Source organism: Pristiophorus japonicus, chromosome 17 (assembly GCF_044704955.1).
Source record: "Pristiophorus japonicus isolate sPriJap1 chromosome 17, sPriJap1.hap1, whole genome shotgun sequence".
Lineage (NCBI taxonomy): Eukaryota > Metazoa > Chordata > Chondrichthyes > Pristiophoridae > Pristiophorus > Pristiophorus japonicus.
The window spans coordinates 56,539,754-56,554,904 of record NC_091993.1 but is presented as its reverse complement, the minus strand read 5'-3'; the positions used below and the strand labels follow the sequence as shown (position 1 = coordinate 56,554,904).

Sequence of the window (15,151 nt, the reverse complement as noted above, 5' to 3'; positions counted from 1 at the left end):
GGTTCCCGACTGAGACCACTTGTTCACAATTTAAATTAATGATTTAGACTTTGGAATCAAATACATAATTTCTAAATTTGCCATCAACACCAATTGGGGGAGATAGTCAACACTGAGGAGGACTGCAACAATTTATTTTATTTGTTCCTGGGATGTGGGTGTCTCTGGCAAAGCAGGCATTTATTGCCCATCCCTAATTGCCCCTTGAGAAGGTGGTGGTGAGCCGCCTTCTTGAGCCGCTGCAGTCCATGTGGTGAAGGTGCTTCCACAGTGCTGTTAGGGAGGGAGTTCCAGAATTGTGAGCCAGCGACGATAAAGAAGCAGTGATATTTCCAAGTTAGGATTGTGTATAACTTGGAGGGGAACTTGCAGGTGATGGTGTTCCCAGGTGCCTGCCCGTCTCCTTCTAGGTTGTACAGGTCGCGGGTTTGGGAGGTGTTGTTGAAGAAGCCTTGGCAAGTTGCTGCAGTGCATTATACCAAATGTAAACTTGCACAGGTCGGAACCCGGGGAGGAATGTCGGTGGATCTCGGTGGCAGTGGGCGGTAAGGTCATCAATTTCGGCCTCGACCCTCGACTCCCGAGCGGCCCCGACCCCCGAGATGCCAGATTGGTGTGGGCGGGAGTCAGCGGCAGGACGGGGAAGGACCGCTGTGAGAAGGCTGGTCTATCCCTGACGGTAGACCTGCAAGAAAAGGTTAGTAAACATTTTAAAATATTTTCCTTTACTGCGACTTACCTGGATAGGGTCCCCTGAAGATGTTCCGATGATTTTTTTTGATGATTTTTATTTCCAGCTGTTCAATCCTCCCTGGGTCCAACTCCATCCTCAGCGGCACTTGGGCGGCAAGTTCCTTTGCCGCTGAGAATGGGAGCTGCTGCCCAGATTGACGGTACAAGTCCTTTTTTCTTTCAAAGGACTTTTTGCCGAAACTCCTGCCCAAAGTACCCTCAGATATCTCGGCAGCCATCGGCCGTCTTTTGGGTGACCCTTGGCTTTCAAATTTCAGCCCCTAAGAGTAGAGGCAAAAATGAGCAGTTGCTCCATTTATTATGATCCCAACACACATTTGGTGCCTGCGCTAGCTTTAACACAGAGCGAGGAAGAGGAGAATGATCATAGTGCTAGAATTTAGCAGCCTGCTATAAGGTCACATTATGAGAATTGATGGTTTGCCAGAATGTAAAGGGAGAGACAGACATCTGGAGCACAGTACAAATTGTACAATCAAATTACCCCAGTCCTTTTCTCTGTCTGTACTTTGCCATCCTTGCAGTTGCCCTCTCCATTTCTCTTCCCCTTCTGGCTTGAGCAGTTTTTGTTCTATTTATGGTCTTGAGTCAAGGTCCACACACTTGAACCTTGCAGCATTGTAAAATCCTCCTCCCTACTGACCTTCTAACATAGACACATACAAGCACACATATACCACTTATTCAACATTTCCCAGTCTCTTTCCCTTGCACAAGTGCCACCCTTTTCTTGTAAAAGGCCGACAGTTTTTAAAAATTCATTCGCGGGATGTGGGCGTCACCCCTATGCCAGCAATTATTGTCCATCCCTAGTTGCTCTTGAGAGGGTGATGGTGAGCTGCCTTCTTGAACCATTGCGGTCCATGTGATGAAGGTACTCCCACAGTGCTGCTAGGGAGGGAGTTCCAGGATTTAGGTCCAGCGACGATGAAGGAACAGCGATATACTTCCAAGTCAGGATGGTGTGTGACTTAGAGGGGAACTTGGAGGTGGTGGTGTTCTCATGCACCTGCTGGCGTTGTCCTTCTAGGTGGTAGAGGTTGTGGGTTTGGGAGATGCTGTTGACGAAACCTTTGCGAGTTGCTGCAGAGCATCTTGTAGATGGGTACACATTGCAGCCACGGTGCGTCGGTGGTGGAGGGAGTGAATGTGTAAGGTGACGCAAATCAAGCAGGATGCTTTGTCCTAGATGGTGTCGAGCGTTTTGAGTGTTGTTGGAGCTGCATTCATCCAGGCAAGCGCAGCACTCCCTCAGCACTGCACTGGAGTATCAGCCTAGGTTTTTTGTACTCAAGTCCCTCAAGTGGGTCTTGAATCCACCACTTCTGACTCAGAGGCAAGTGTTCTACCCACTGACCCATAGCTGACACAGCGAACATCCTCATTTATGATGGAGTGAAGGTGATTAATAATGCAGCTGAAGATGGTTGGGCCTTGGACACTGCCCTGAGGAACTCCTGCAGCGATGTCCTGGGACTGATATGATTGGCCTCCAACCACCACAACCGTCTTCCTTTGAGCTAGGTATGACTCCAGCCAGTGGAGAGTTTTCCCTGATTCTCATTGATTTTAATTTTACTAGATCTCCTTGATGCCACACTTGGTTTAATGCTGCCTTGATGTCGAGGACAGTCACTCTCACCTCACCTCTGGAATTTAGCTCCCTTGTCCATGTTTGGACAATGTCTGTAATGAGGTCTGGAGTCAAGTGGTTCTGGTGGAACCCAAACTGAGGATATGTGAGCAGGTTATTGGTTAGTAATTGTCATTTGATAGCACTGTCGACGACACCTTCCATCAGTTTGCTGATGATTCAGAGTAGACTGATGGGGCGTAATTGTCTGGATTGGATTTGTCCTGCTTTTTGTGGACAGGTATACCTGGGAACTTTTCCACATTGTCGGGATGATGCCAGTGTTGTGGTTGTACTGGAACAGCTTGGCTAGAGGCACTGCTAGTTCTGGAGCACAGGTCTTCAGCACAACAGCCAGAATATTGTCGGGGCCATAGCCTTTGCTGTATCCAGTGCGCTCAACCATTTCTTGATATCACATGGACTGAATCAAATTGGCTGAAGACTGGCTTCTGTGATGGTGGGGACCTCAGGAGGAGGCTGAGATGGATCATCCACTCGGCACTTCTGGCTGAAGATGGTTGCTTTAGTCTTCTCTTTTGTGAATTGCGCTGAAAATAACGAGTGCAACCGAGAGCAAACACCTGCCCGTTATGGTTTGTACTAATTAAAAACGGTGAGCATGGAACTTTTTTATTCGGGCGAAAACAAATTCAGCATGAAATGTTTTTCCTCATCCTAATTAATTAATTCAGTTTCAGAGGTCTGGAATTCTCCAAGGCCTGGATTTTCAGTCTTCTGCCGCCCCCGTTAGCGCCCTGGAGGGGGGCAATGGTGGCGGTAAGTACTTCCAGGCGGGCGGCCATCTTCCAGTGCCCCGCCGGGACTTTTGGTGCAGGTTTCGAAAAGGCGAGTCGGTGTGCAACACCCCTGGTTGCAGCACCAGCTCAATGTTTGGCTGCTGCCCGATTCGTAGTACTGCGTAGAGCGACGTGCTGGAACCGTCTGTGGAAGCTGTCATTCCAAGCTATAGCGGCCGCAGTGAGATAAGTAATGTCTACCTCAGGTAAATGTGATTGTTTTTTTTTAGATTTATGTTGTGGTGGCATGAGTTATTGACCCAGAAATCCCTGTCGGCTGCTTCCTGCGGGTGATCGAGGGAAAAAGTTAAAAAAGATGCGCACCTACCTGTTCCTGCTGGGCCCATGCGAGTTCCCAGTCCTGAGGCCACTGACTGTGTGTCGGAGCGCGTGCATGTCAGGACGTGCGCAGGGCTGGAGCTGCAGTCACATGGCTCTGGGCAGCTAATCACGTTAAAGTATATTCTCATTCATAATAATAGGAACCCCCCCTTAACACACAAAACTCTAATAAAAAATAGAAAAAAATACACCACATATTTTTATTAATTTAAATTCAAGTTATTTATGTTTTCTTAAAAAGTATATTTTTCCAATTTTTAAAAAAGTTTTTTTAATTATGGTTTAAAATAAACTTACCATGGTGGGGAGGGTTTTTAAACAATAACGTTTTTTTAAAAAATTTTATTTTATAATGTTTTTGTGTATTTAAAAACTCTTACGCCCGTAACAGTAGGCTATGCGCCTGCCTTTATCAGGCACAAGAGTTTTCAGGACATTTGCAGGGCAAGATATGGGTAAACCCCGCAATCTTGCCCATGCAAATGTCCTGGCTCCCGAGATGCGGAGGATCTGTCAAGCTCCAGCAGTGCATTGTGCACTGAAAACCGGCTTTTACGATGCCTTTCCAAATCCGTACACATTCCATACGGACCCGGGAGGCTGGAATTTCTGGGCCATTATGTTTTAGGTGTTTCGGCACCCCCCCTCACCCCCCCAACCCCAGGCCTTTCTTACAGCGCTCCGAGGCTGGCTGTTTAGCTCGGGATTTTCAGTTGCTCAGCCGACCTAGCGCCATAAGAGAGGTGTGCAATGACTGTAGGTGGTTTGCCTTGGTGATTTTGAATCACCCGAGCCTACGGTTCTAGACAGGAATTATTTGGGGGAACAGAAAACTGAACCAGAGACAGGTCTTTCGGCCTCAACTGTACAATACTTTTTCGGTTACACACACACACACACACACACACACACACACACATACCAGTAAAAGTAACACTTGGTGGTGTAAACAAAACAGTACAACAGCACAAAAACTGGCCCGTCCTAACAGGCTCCTGTCACAAATTAAGACGACCAAGAAAAGAACACACTACGGTAATGTACAGGGTATAACTGGATTCGTCCAACAAATCCCACCTTAGACTATAATCACACACACCGCACCTCCCCACTAAGCCCCTAAAGCTTGGTTTGGGACACACAACACCCCCTCACACTCAATTCGGTGGTCTTAATGATGCGTGGGTTTGGCTAATGCTCACCCAGATCATCCATTGGCTTACTTGCTACGCCTTCCTTGGAGAAAGCTTTTTCTTCCGATTCCGTGCCGCTGTTGCAGCATTCAGGTCCTGGTCTCGAGGGTCCTTCTGAAGGTAGAATCGCGAGGCTCTTGGTCCCTCGTTGGTGGGTTTCCTCTCCATCCCGCGTGCACAGTTCTTGAAGTGAAGAGAGAAATAGCAGCAAACTGCCTTCTCTTATACGGTACAGTCCATGCTTCTTCCTGCCAAAATAGAGTATTTCCTTTGTCTGGGGTGATTGTCTGAATGGCCCATCATCTCAGATCATACGTTCGTGTATTCTGTTGATTGCTTTTGGTTCCACTGAGTCTGGGACTTAATGGCAGTTCTTTGCTCAGTTTCCTGCCTTTTGGGGCTATCTCATCCAGGTAATGGCGTAAATAGCCGTTGATGGGTTTTTGCTTCGCACCCGATCTTGGGCTAAGCGGTTTCCCATTACTGAACAATCCTGCCAATCGCCTGCGATGAGTTTTTTCTCAAGGCCATTGTTGCCCAGAGACCTGGGTCTGCTACAGACATTTTCAGCAAACAATGAAATACAATCTGTCCAAAATCCCAATCTTTGGGGAACAGTAAAGTGTCCAGCATGTTCTTTAATAAAAACCTTCTGGCGTAAGCACTTTGTCCAATATCCTTTACTATCTTCCTGGGGCCTGCGCCGATGCTTACACGCCTCCCTTAGCGCTCTGCCCCACAAAGGGCTGATGAATTTTGCTGACTGAGGCGTAAACTGTTCCTGGGCGCAAACTTTACCGCCCCGCCGCCATTACCGTCCCGAAATGAGCAGAACCAAAAATCCAGTCCTGTGTGTTCGGCCGTTACTCTTTCGCTACTCTCACTCAGTTTAGCATGGCAAGGTCCCGGGGTGTGGTGCTTGCAGCCATTAGTGGGAGCTGGGTGAAGTGTCAGGCCCAATGGCCCAACCCTAAGCCTAAAAAACACCCTTGGTTGCCATGTGCTTCCTTTCGCGCTCACCCCACGCACCCTCACAACAGCCACTGCACTCCAAAATTATGTGAAGCACTTTGATGTGACAAGGTACTAATTAATTGGAAAAGTTATTATAGTTGCATATGAACTTAGAATAGATAAGGGATTGAACCTAGGACAGGGCTGAGGAAGGGGACTGGGGGACAGGGGACTTTGGGACAGGAGACTGGGATCTGGGGCAGGGGACTGGGGACAAGGGTCTGGAGGCAGGGGACTGGGGGCAGGCGATTGGGGACTGAGGTCTGGGGACAGGGGTCTGGGGACAAGGGTCTGGAGGCAGGGGACTGGGGGCAGGCGATTGGGGACTGGGGACAGGGGACTGGGGTCTGGGGACAGGGCTGAGACAGGGGACTTGGCATCAATGACACTGACTCAGGTTGGTAACCGGTGCACTGCAGTTGCATTAATCTCTCTGGTGAACTCCAAAGGCAGGTCCCGATAGTGTGTCCACTCTCTGTATACATAGTCAGATAGCTTTCCTCCTCCTTGTCCTGCTGCCCAACTCTTGCTGCCCAACCTCAGCCACTGTATCTAATGCACCATTAATATGAGAAACTGGTGGTAAAGCTTCGGAACAGTATTGATTCATCTTAAAAATGATATTTAAACCTACTTCAGATTGGACGTGGATTAGAAGGTTTGAAAACTGCAGAAAGCCAATCGAGCTAATTGAATTGAGTTTTTCCATCTAATCTTTGGTTATTTTTCGTGCGTGCAGTAATCCTTTACAGATGGGTTTAATCCTGTGCCAAAAACGTGCTTCATGAGTAATTATGCCCAAAGCAGCACAATTGGGCTACCCTGATGATTCATCTGGTCAATGCTGAGAGTAGCTGATCTGCACAGACCAAGAGAATCTCAGATTTTGAGGCAGTTAATCTTATCGGGGGGGTAGCAGTAGTCACTGATACTATTGCCATTTATGTCAGTTGGGAGTTTGAATAAAGATCTTAACTTGCCAATGTTATCCTCCTCATTCTCTCTTCAAATCCCTGCTCCCCCTCCTGTTTAAAAAAAGTATGATTGAAGAAGTTTCCACATTCTTGGGGGAATGATTTTATACAGAGTAAATACGACAATACGCATTTCACAATAGGTACACCTAAATGGAGTGGGCTGGGGTTCATGCACAGTTGCACAATTACAAAGCCACACAGTTATATAGAGGGGAAAGTGCTTGGTGACAGGGCTGGTGCCACCCCGGCCACTGAACGTTTGAGTCATGTCGTGGGCTAAGGGAGGAAATGTCATGTATCTCACATTACTGTATATAACTGTATCTTACCATGCTATACATGACTGTAACTGGATATGACCTGTAACAATAAGCATACCTTACCACCAGGGGTGCACTTGCAGGAGACGCTCCATACCTGTCCCACTGAGGTATATAAAGGGAGTTCTCAGGCAAGTGCAGCACTGGAGAGCTGGAATTAAAGGTGCAGGTCCTGAGTGACCTTGACTTCAGCATATGTCTCGTGTAAGTCAGTACGTTAGAGTCAGGACTTAACAGTGGCGATGAGTTACGGAATCACAGAATCCACAGAATGGCTACCCACAGCTCAGATGAGAAATACAATGTTGGAGACAATTGGGATGACTTTATAGAAAGGCTCCAGCAAAGCTTTGTGACCAAAGACTGGCTGGGCGACGATAAGGCAGACAAGAGAAGAGCCCATCTCTTGAACCAGCTGTGGCTCAAAAACATACGCTTTAAAGAAAGACCTGCTGGCATCCGAAAAACCAGCAAGCAAGTCGTTTGAGGAGTTGAGCACACTGGTAAGAGACCACCTAAAGCCAGTGAGCAGCCTACACATGGCCAGACACAGGTTCTACAACTACAGACGATGTGTGGGCCAAAGCATACCCGACTTCGTGGCAGAACATCGGAGGCTGGCTAGTTCATGTGAGTTCCCCGATGAACTAAGGAGAGAAGTACTGAGAGACTTTTTTATTGAAGGAATAGACCATGCAGGCATATTCCGAAAGCTTATAGAGACTAAGAACTTGACTCCAGAGGCAGCAGCACTGGTCGCACAGACGTTCTTGGCAGGCGAAGAAGAAACGAGGCTGATCTATACTTTGGGTACGACAACCAACAAAGCATCAGAACAAGGGCTTCACATTGTGAAACAAACCGCTACCCCCACACACAGACAAAAGCAGGAGAGCAGGCCTTCAACAGCAGACAGTGGCGCCAGAAGCCATCAAAATCAAGGGCCACATGGACGGCCGATCACACCTCATCAACCCACAATGTGAGCAATCAACAACAAATGGAGAGAAGCTCAAGGGAGATCAGCCAGACGCAGCTCATCCTTCGGAAACAATGGAAACGGTCTGTGTTGGAGATGTGGGGGAAGGCACTCAACCATGGTGTGCCGATTTCAGCATGCCGTTTGCAGAAACTGCAACTACACAGGGCATCATCTGGCTTGCATGTGCAGAAAAACAGTAGCTCGGCTGGTATACGAATCGGAAGGATCGGAAAGCGGACCAGAAGATGGTTGGAACAGTGCATGGGACACCAAGGTACAGCGGGTTAACACGATCAATGTCCACTGTTCTTACACCAAGATGCCTCCAATTATGATGAGGGTTCTACTCAACGGGATACCCGTCAACATGGAACTTGACACGGGGCCAGTCAATCCCCCATGAGCATTCAACAATTTGAACAGCTGTGGCCGCACAAAAGCACAGACCAAAATGCACAAAGATCGACACCAAACAAAGGACCTATACGAAAGAAATTGTCCCAGTCCTTGACAGTGCCATGCTCTCAGTCACACACAAAGGGATGGTGAACCGACTTTCCCTGTGGATTGTCCACGGGGATCTCCCAGCCCTGTTGGGGAGAAGCTGGCTAGCAAAACTTAATTGGAAATGGGACGATGTTCACGCCATGTCGTCAGAGAAACGGACCTCCTGCTCAACAGTTCTCAGCCATTTTGAACATCTCTTTCAGCCAGGTATGGTCACCTTCAAAGGGGCTAAAGTTAGAATCTACATCACACAGACTGCCAGACCGGTCCATCACAAGGCTAGAGCTGTGCCTTATGTGATGAGGGAAAAGATTGAAAACGAACTGGACCGGCTTCTGCGGGAAGGCATAATTTCTCCCGTGGAATTCAGCGACTGGGCAAGCCCCATCGTTCCCGTCATGAAGCCAGATGGATCCGTGCAAATCTGTGGAGATTACAAGTCTACCATAAACAGAGTCTCCCTACAGGACCAATACCCGCTGCCCAGAGTGGAGGACCTATTTGCCACGTTGGCTGGAGGAAAATTTTTCTTGAAACTTGACCTCACATCTGCGTATATGATGCAAGAACTGACCGAAGAGTTTAAGCTACTCATCACCATCAACAAACATCGAGGTCTTTTTGTGTACAATCGATGCCCATTCGGCATCAGGTCAGCAGCTGCTATATTCCAGCACAACATGGAGAGTCTGCTCAAGTCCATCCCGGGGACGGTTGTGTTTCAAGATGACATACTCATCATGGGCAGGGACACCGACTCTCATCTCCGCAATCTTGAGGAAGTACTAAGTCGATTGGATCGGGTAGGCCTAAGAGTTAAGAAATCCAACTGCCTGTTTCTTGTGCCTGAGGTTGAATTTTTGGGCAGAAAGATGGCCGCTGATGGAATCCGCCCAACCGAATCCAAAACCGAAGCGATTCGCCTGGCACCCAGGCCCTGGAATGTCTCAGAACTGCGCGCCTTTCTTGGGCTACTCAATTACTTTGGGAACTTTATGCAGAACTTGAGCACGCTGCTGGAGCCTCTCCACGTGCTACTCAGAAAGGGGTGCGATTGGTTTTGGGGGGATGCCCAAGAATGCGTCTTCAATAAGGCATGCAACCTTCTATCTTCCAAGAGAGTTTTAGCCTTTTTTGACCCAGGTAAAAAGTTAGTCCTTACATGTGATGTGTCAGCGTACGGGGTCGGGTGCGTTTTACAGCACGTCAATGATGCAGGTAAATTGCAACCCATTGCTTATGCCTCCAAGTCACTTTCGCGAGCGGAGCGCGAGTACGGTATGGTTGAGAAGGAGGCCCTCGCATGCGTGTACGGTGTCAAAAAGATGCACCAATACCTTTTCGGGGCCAAGTTTGCATTAGAAACGAACCACAAACCCCTCACATCCCTACTATCCGGGTGCAAGGCTATCAACGCCAACGCCTCGGCGCGCATTCAGCGGTGGGCACTCATGCTGGCGTCTTCCAATACATGATAAGGCACAGACCAGGCACAGACAACTGTGCCGACGCGCTTAGCGGGCTACCCCTGGCGACCACGGAAGGGTCTGACGAACAGGACTGTGAGATGGTCATGGCAATCAATGCCTTTGAATCCACAGGTTCGCCCATGAAGGCTCGCCAAATCAGAGCCTGGACGACCAGCGACCCCACGTTATCTCTAGTTAAAAGATGCGTTTTAACCGGTGACTGGGCAGAGGCTCACGATGCCTGCACCGAGGAGGTCAACCCCTTCTATAGACGCATGCATGAACACTCACTACAGGCAGACTGCCTGATGTGGGGCAGCTGAGTAGTTATGCCCTTATGAGGCAGGGAGGCATTTGTCTGGGAGCTCCATCACGAGCACCCGGGGATCGTCCTTATGAAAGCCATAGCCAGATCTCATGTCTGGTGGCCTGGCATTGACGCGGACTTGGAGCTCTGCGTCCGTCGGTGCACCATTTGTGCCCAACTCAGTAATGCCCCCATGGAGGCCCCCCTAAGCCCCTGGCCCTGGCCCACCAAACTGTGGTCGCGGGTGCATGTAGACTATGTGGGCCCATTCATGGGCAAAATGTTCCTCGTAGTCGTTAATGCATTTTCAAAATGTATCGAGTGCACCAGTTTAAACTCGAGCACCACCTCCACCACTGTGGAGAGACTTAGAACCATGTTTGCAACGTATGGCATTCCTGACATATTGGTCAGTGATAATGGTTCGTGCTTCACCAGCGCAGAATTTCATGATTTTATAGTTGACCCCATTATAAATCACGTTAAGACAGCATCTTTCAAGCCGGCCTCCAGTGGCCAGGTGGAACGAGCAGTGCAGATCATTAAACAAGGCATGCTCAGAATCCAAGGTCCCACACTGCAGAGCTGCCTGTCGCGACTGCTGCTGGCATACAGATCTCGTCCGCATTCGTTGACTGGGTTTCCCCCCGCGCCACTATTGATGAAATGAACCTTAAAGACCAGGCTCTCGTTAATCCTCCCAGACATGCATGAAATTGTTGAGGCTAAGCGTCAAAAGCTAACTGAGTACCATGACCGAAATTCGAGGGGGTGGTGGAATGAGATAGGGGACAAAGTGTTTGTGCTAAACTATGGCCGATGTCCCAAATGGCATGCAGGGACAGTAACAGACAAAGAGGGAAACAGGCTACTGGTTGCACAAATGGACAATGGCCAAACCTGCCAGAGGCATGTAGACCAAGTAAAAAGTAGATTCACTGATAACACTGAAGAACCAGAGGCAGACTACAATGTGGAATCACATCACACCTGGTGGACAGACAGGTGGAACAACCTGAGGAAAGGGCAGTCTCATCAGACAGCCCAGGCAAGATACCAGCAATCACACTGAATGAAACAGACAGCCCAGGCGAGATACCAGCAATCACACCGAATGAAAAATAGGCACCAAGGCAAACAACTGAACCACAACTAAGACGCTCCATGCGAGAGCGCAGACCACCTGAGAGACTGAATCTATAAAGGCAATAAGACCTTGGGGGCGGGTGATGTCATGTATCTCACATTACTGGATATAACTGTATCTTACCATGCTATACATGACTGTAACTGGATATGACCTGAAACAATAAGCATACCTTACCACCAGGGGTGCACTTGCAGGAGACACTCCATACCTGTCCCACTGAGGTATATAAAGGGAGGTCTCAGGCAAGTGCAGCACTGGAGAGCTGGAATTAAAGGTGCAGGTCCTGAGTGACCTTGACTTCAGCATGTATGTCGTGTAAGTCAGTACATTAGAGTCAGGACTTAACAGGAAATGAAACGCTGCAACAGTTTGCTGCACCAACTGGGTCCTTATCGGCAGTTTTGTTTCCTCAGCAGACAGGTCTGGCAGTTGGGGGTTAGGATGTGTGGCAAGCTGACCTGCAGGAAGGGTACTTCATCAGTAACATTAAGCCCCCTCCCCCTGCTCTTCCTGAAGCCCCCTCCCCCAGCTCTTCCTGAATACCCCTCCCCCTGCTCTTGCTGAATACCCCTCCCCCTGCTCTTGCTCAATACCCCTCCCCCAACTCATGCTCAATACCCCTCCCCCTGCTCTTGCTGAATACCCCTCCCTCTGCTCTTGCTGAATACCCCTACCCCTGCTCTTTCTGAAACCCCCTCCCTCTGCTCTTTAGGGAGACCCCTCACTGCTCTTCAGGAAGCCCACCCGCTCTTTAGGAAGTCCTGCTCTCTCTGCTCCTATTCTCTTTTTGGCGGGTTCCTGCTGATAATGTTTGAGCACCACCGAATCATATACTTCTGGTGAAATTTATTGCAAAGGTGACAACTGGTTTGAATAGCCTTGATTTAACAGACTGGAGGGGCTGAATAACCTACACCAGTCCCTATATTCCTTTGAAGGGATTGAATGGGGTATGCATGTGTGTGGTGTTCCGACCATCACCTTGTCACAGTTACTTCCATGGCAGTACTGGCACTGTAATCACGTTAGGGAATGGAGAATCATCCAGAGCTACCACCTCTGATTGCTGTGCAGTTACGCCTGGGGGGGCTGGGTGGTAGATGTTGAGTGAAGACATTGAGGGGTTTAGCAGCTTTGAAAGTAGATAAGTCCCCAGGCCCGGATGAAATGCATCCCATGTTGTTGAGTGAAGTAAAAGAGGAAATAGCAGAGGCCTTGACCATCATTTTCCAGTCCTCTTTGGATATAGGCATGGCGCCGGAGGATTGGAGGACTGCTAATGTAGTACCCTTGTTTAAGAAGGGAAAAAGGGATAGGCTGAGTAATTACAGGCCTGTCAGCCTAACCTCAGTGGTGGGAAAATTATTGGAAAAAATCCTGAAAGGCAGGATAAATCTGCATCTGGATAGGCAAGGATTAATTAGGGACAGTCAGCACGGATTTGTTAAGGGAAGATCATGTTTGACTAGCCTGATTGAATTTTTTGAGGAGGTAACCAAGAGGGTCGATGAGGGTAGTGCGTACGATGTCGTATATATGGACTTTAGCAAGGCTTTTGATAAGGTCCTGTATGGTAGACTGATCATGAAGGTTAACGCTCATAGGATCCAGGGCAAAGTAGCAAATTGGATCCAAAATGGCTTGGAGGTAGAAAGAAGGGTGATGATTGATAGATGTTTTTGTGACTGGAAGCTGATAAAACACCTAATGGCCAAACCTCAAGTACTTGGCAATATGTCAACATAATTTCAATTTTACTTACAAATGCAGATATTCTGGAAGCTGGGGTTCTGCCGGGCTCAGTACTGGGTCCCTTGCTTTTTGTGGTATATATCAACGATTTAGATTTGAATATAGGGAGTATGATTAAGAAGTTTGCAGACAACACTAAAATTGTCTGTGTGGGTGATAATGAAGAGGAAAGTCATGGGCTGCAGGAGGATATCAATCTACTGGTCAGGTGGGCAGAGCAGTGGCAAATGGAATTTAATTCAGCGAAGTGTGAGGTGATGCACTTTGGGAAGGCTAATAAGGAAAGGGGATACACATTAAGCTGTAGGCCACTTAATAGATGAACAAAGGGACCTTGGAGTGCTTGTCCACAGAACTCTTTTTGGGAGGAAACTAAAACATTAAATTGTGTCCCCCCGATCTGGGGGACACACCAAACATTTTCAAGGCCCTTTTTTTGGTGATTTATTTTGTGTTTTTGTTTTTTTTTTAGTTTTTTTTTGGGCACTAAAATCATATATTTTTTTCTCCAAGTGCCCCCTATAAAAGGTGAAGGGGACACTAAAAACACCGGCAATTAAAACAAATTAAACTTTAAAACATAAAATTAAATTAAAATTTGGTTACCTCCGGTGCCCACGTCTCACGGAAGGCCGCGAGCGTACCGGTGGACACCGCGTGCTCCATTTACAAGGACACCCTGGCGCGGATGTACGCGTGGAAGAGAGGCAGGCAGTCAAGCTGAATGACCCCCTCGACCGCCCGCTGCCTGGACCGGCTGATGGCACCCTAGGCCGTGCCCAGAAGCAGTCCTACGAGGAGGCCCTCGGACCTATCCGCTCCCCTCCACACAGGGTGCCCAAAGATCAGGAGTGTGGGACTGAAGTGCAGCCAGAATTTCAGGAGCAGCCCCTTTAAATAATAAAACAGGGGCTGCAACCTCGTGCATTTGATAAAAACATGGAACACGGACTCTTCCAGACCGCAGAAATTGCAGGCGGCCTGGGAGCCCGTGAACCGGCTTAAAAATTTATTGCACGACACTGCTCCGTGCACCACCCTCCAGGCCAAGTACCCGATAAATAGTGAGAGGACTCCCGCGTAAAGTGCCCTCCATCGGGGACCCCCGCCTCCTCCGGACGGCAAGGTGGTACGCCATGGCGTGTCCAGACGGCAGGCGAGGAAGGCAAAGTTGAGAGTGTGCAGGAGCAGCCCATACAGGAAACTCCTCCGCACGGAACTGAAAGGCACGGAGGGGATTTCCCCGAGGTGGCTCAAGTTGTGAGGCGCCGGCTCCCGAGGGAGGTTCTGAGGTTTGGCGCCGATGAGGAATTCCGTCCGGACGGGGGTCAGTTCGGACGGGATCTCCCCACGTGCTTGGTGCACCTAACGGAGTCAGGGCCCAGAGCTGTTTTTAGCGACTCGATCGCATCGGCCGCGCGGCGGACGTCGGCCGAATTTAGGAGCTGCGCCAGCGTGTCTGGCGCCATCCAGCCCGCTCCTCCGCTATCGAGCAGGTCCCTGACCCTGGTCACCTCACCAACCACAGCCCTCTCGTCCGACTGCCACCTAAAACCTCGGTCATGGAGGTACGGATTCCCGAGCAGCGGCTCCTGCAGGACGGCCGCCACTCCAGCCGGTGGAGAGCTGCGCTTGGTGGAGACTTTGTTCCAGACCCTGGTGAGTTCCTTGTAAAAGACAGGCAGCTCCTGGACGGCGGTCCTGACACCCCCCATGCTCACAAACAGGAGCTGTGTGTCGTAGTTGAGGCCGTGCTGCTGGCGGAAGAAATACGTCGCCAGAGCATGCCATCTAGGAGAGGACTCGACGTAAAGGTATCTCTGCAGGGTCTGAAGACGGAAAGTCGCGAGCTGGGTGCTGACTGACCGCCATCCCCAAGCGGGAGACTCAAGACCACGGCAGAGACCCAGTGCTTCCTGTTGTTCCAGAAGACGTCCACCAGCTTCTTCTGT

The 15,151-nt window shown here is 49.2% G+C and overlaps 1 long non-coding RNA gene across 1 annotated transcript in view; it reads left to right on the top strand.

The window, feature by feature from the left end:
- The first annotated feature begins 502 nt into the window (after positions 1-502).
- LOC139227748 (uncharacterized) overlaps positions 503-15,151 on the top strand; it is a 56,328-nt gene continuing 41,679 nt past the window's right edge. Inside the window, exon 1 of the long non-coding RNA XR_011587461.1 lies at positions 503-697. This is a non-coding gene — a long non-coding RNA (uncharacterized lncRNA). The remainder of the gene's footprint in view (positions 698-15,151) is intronic.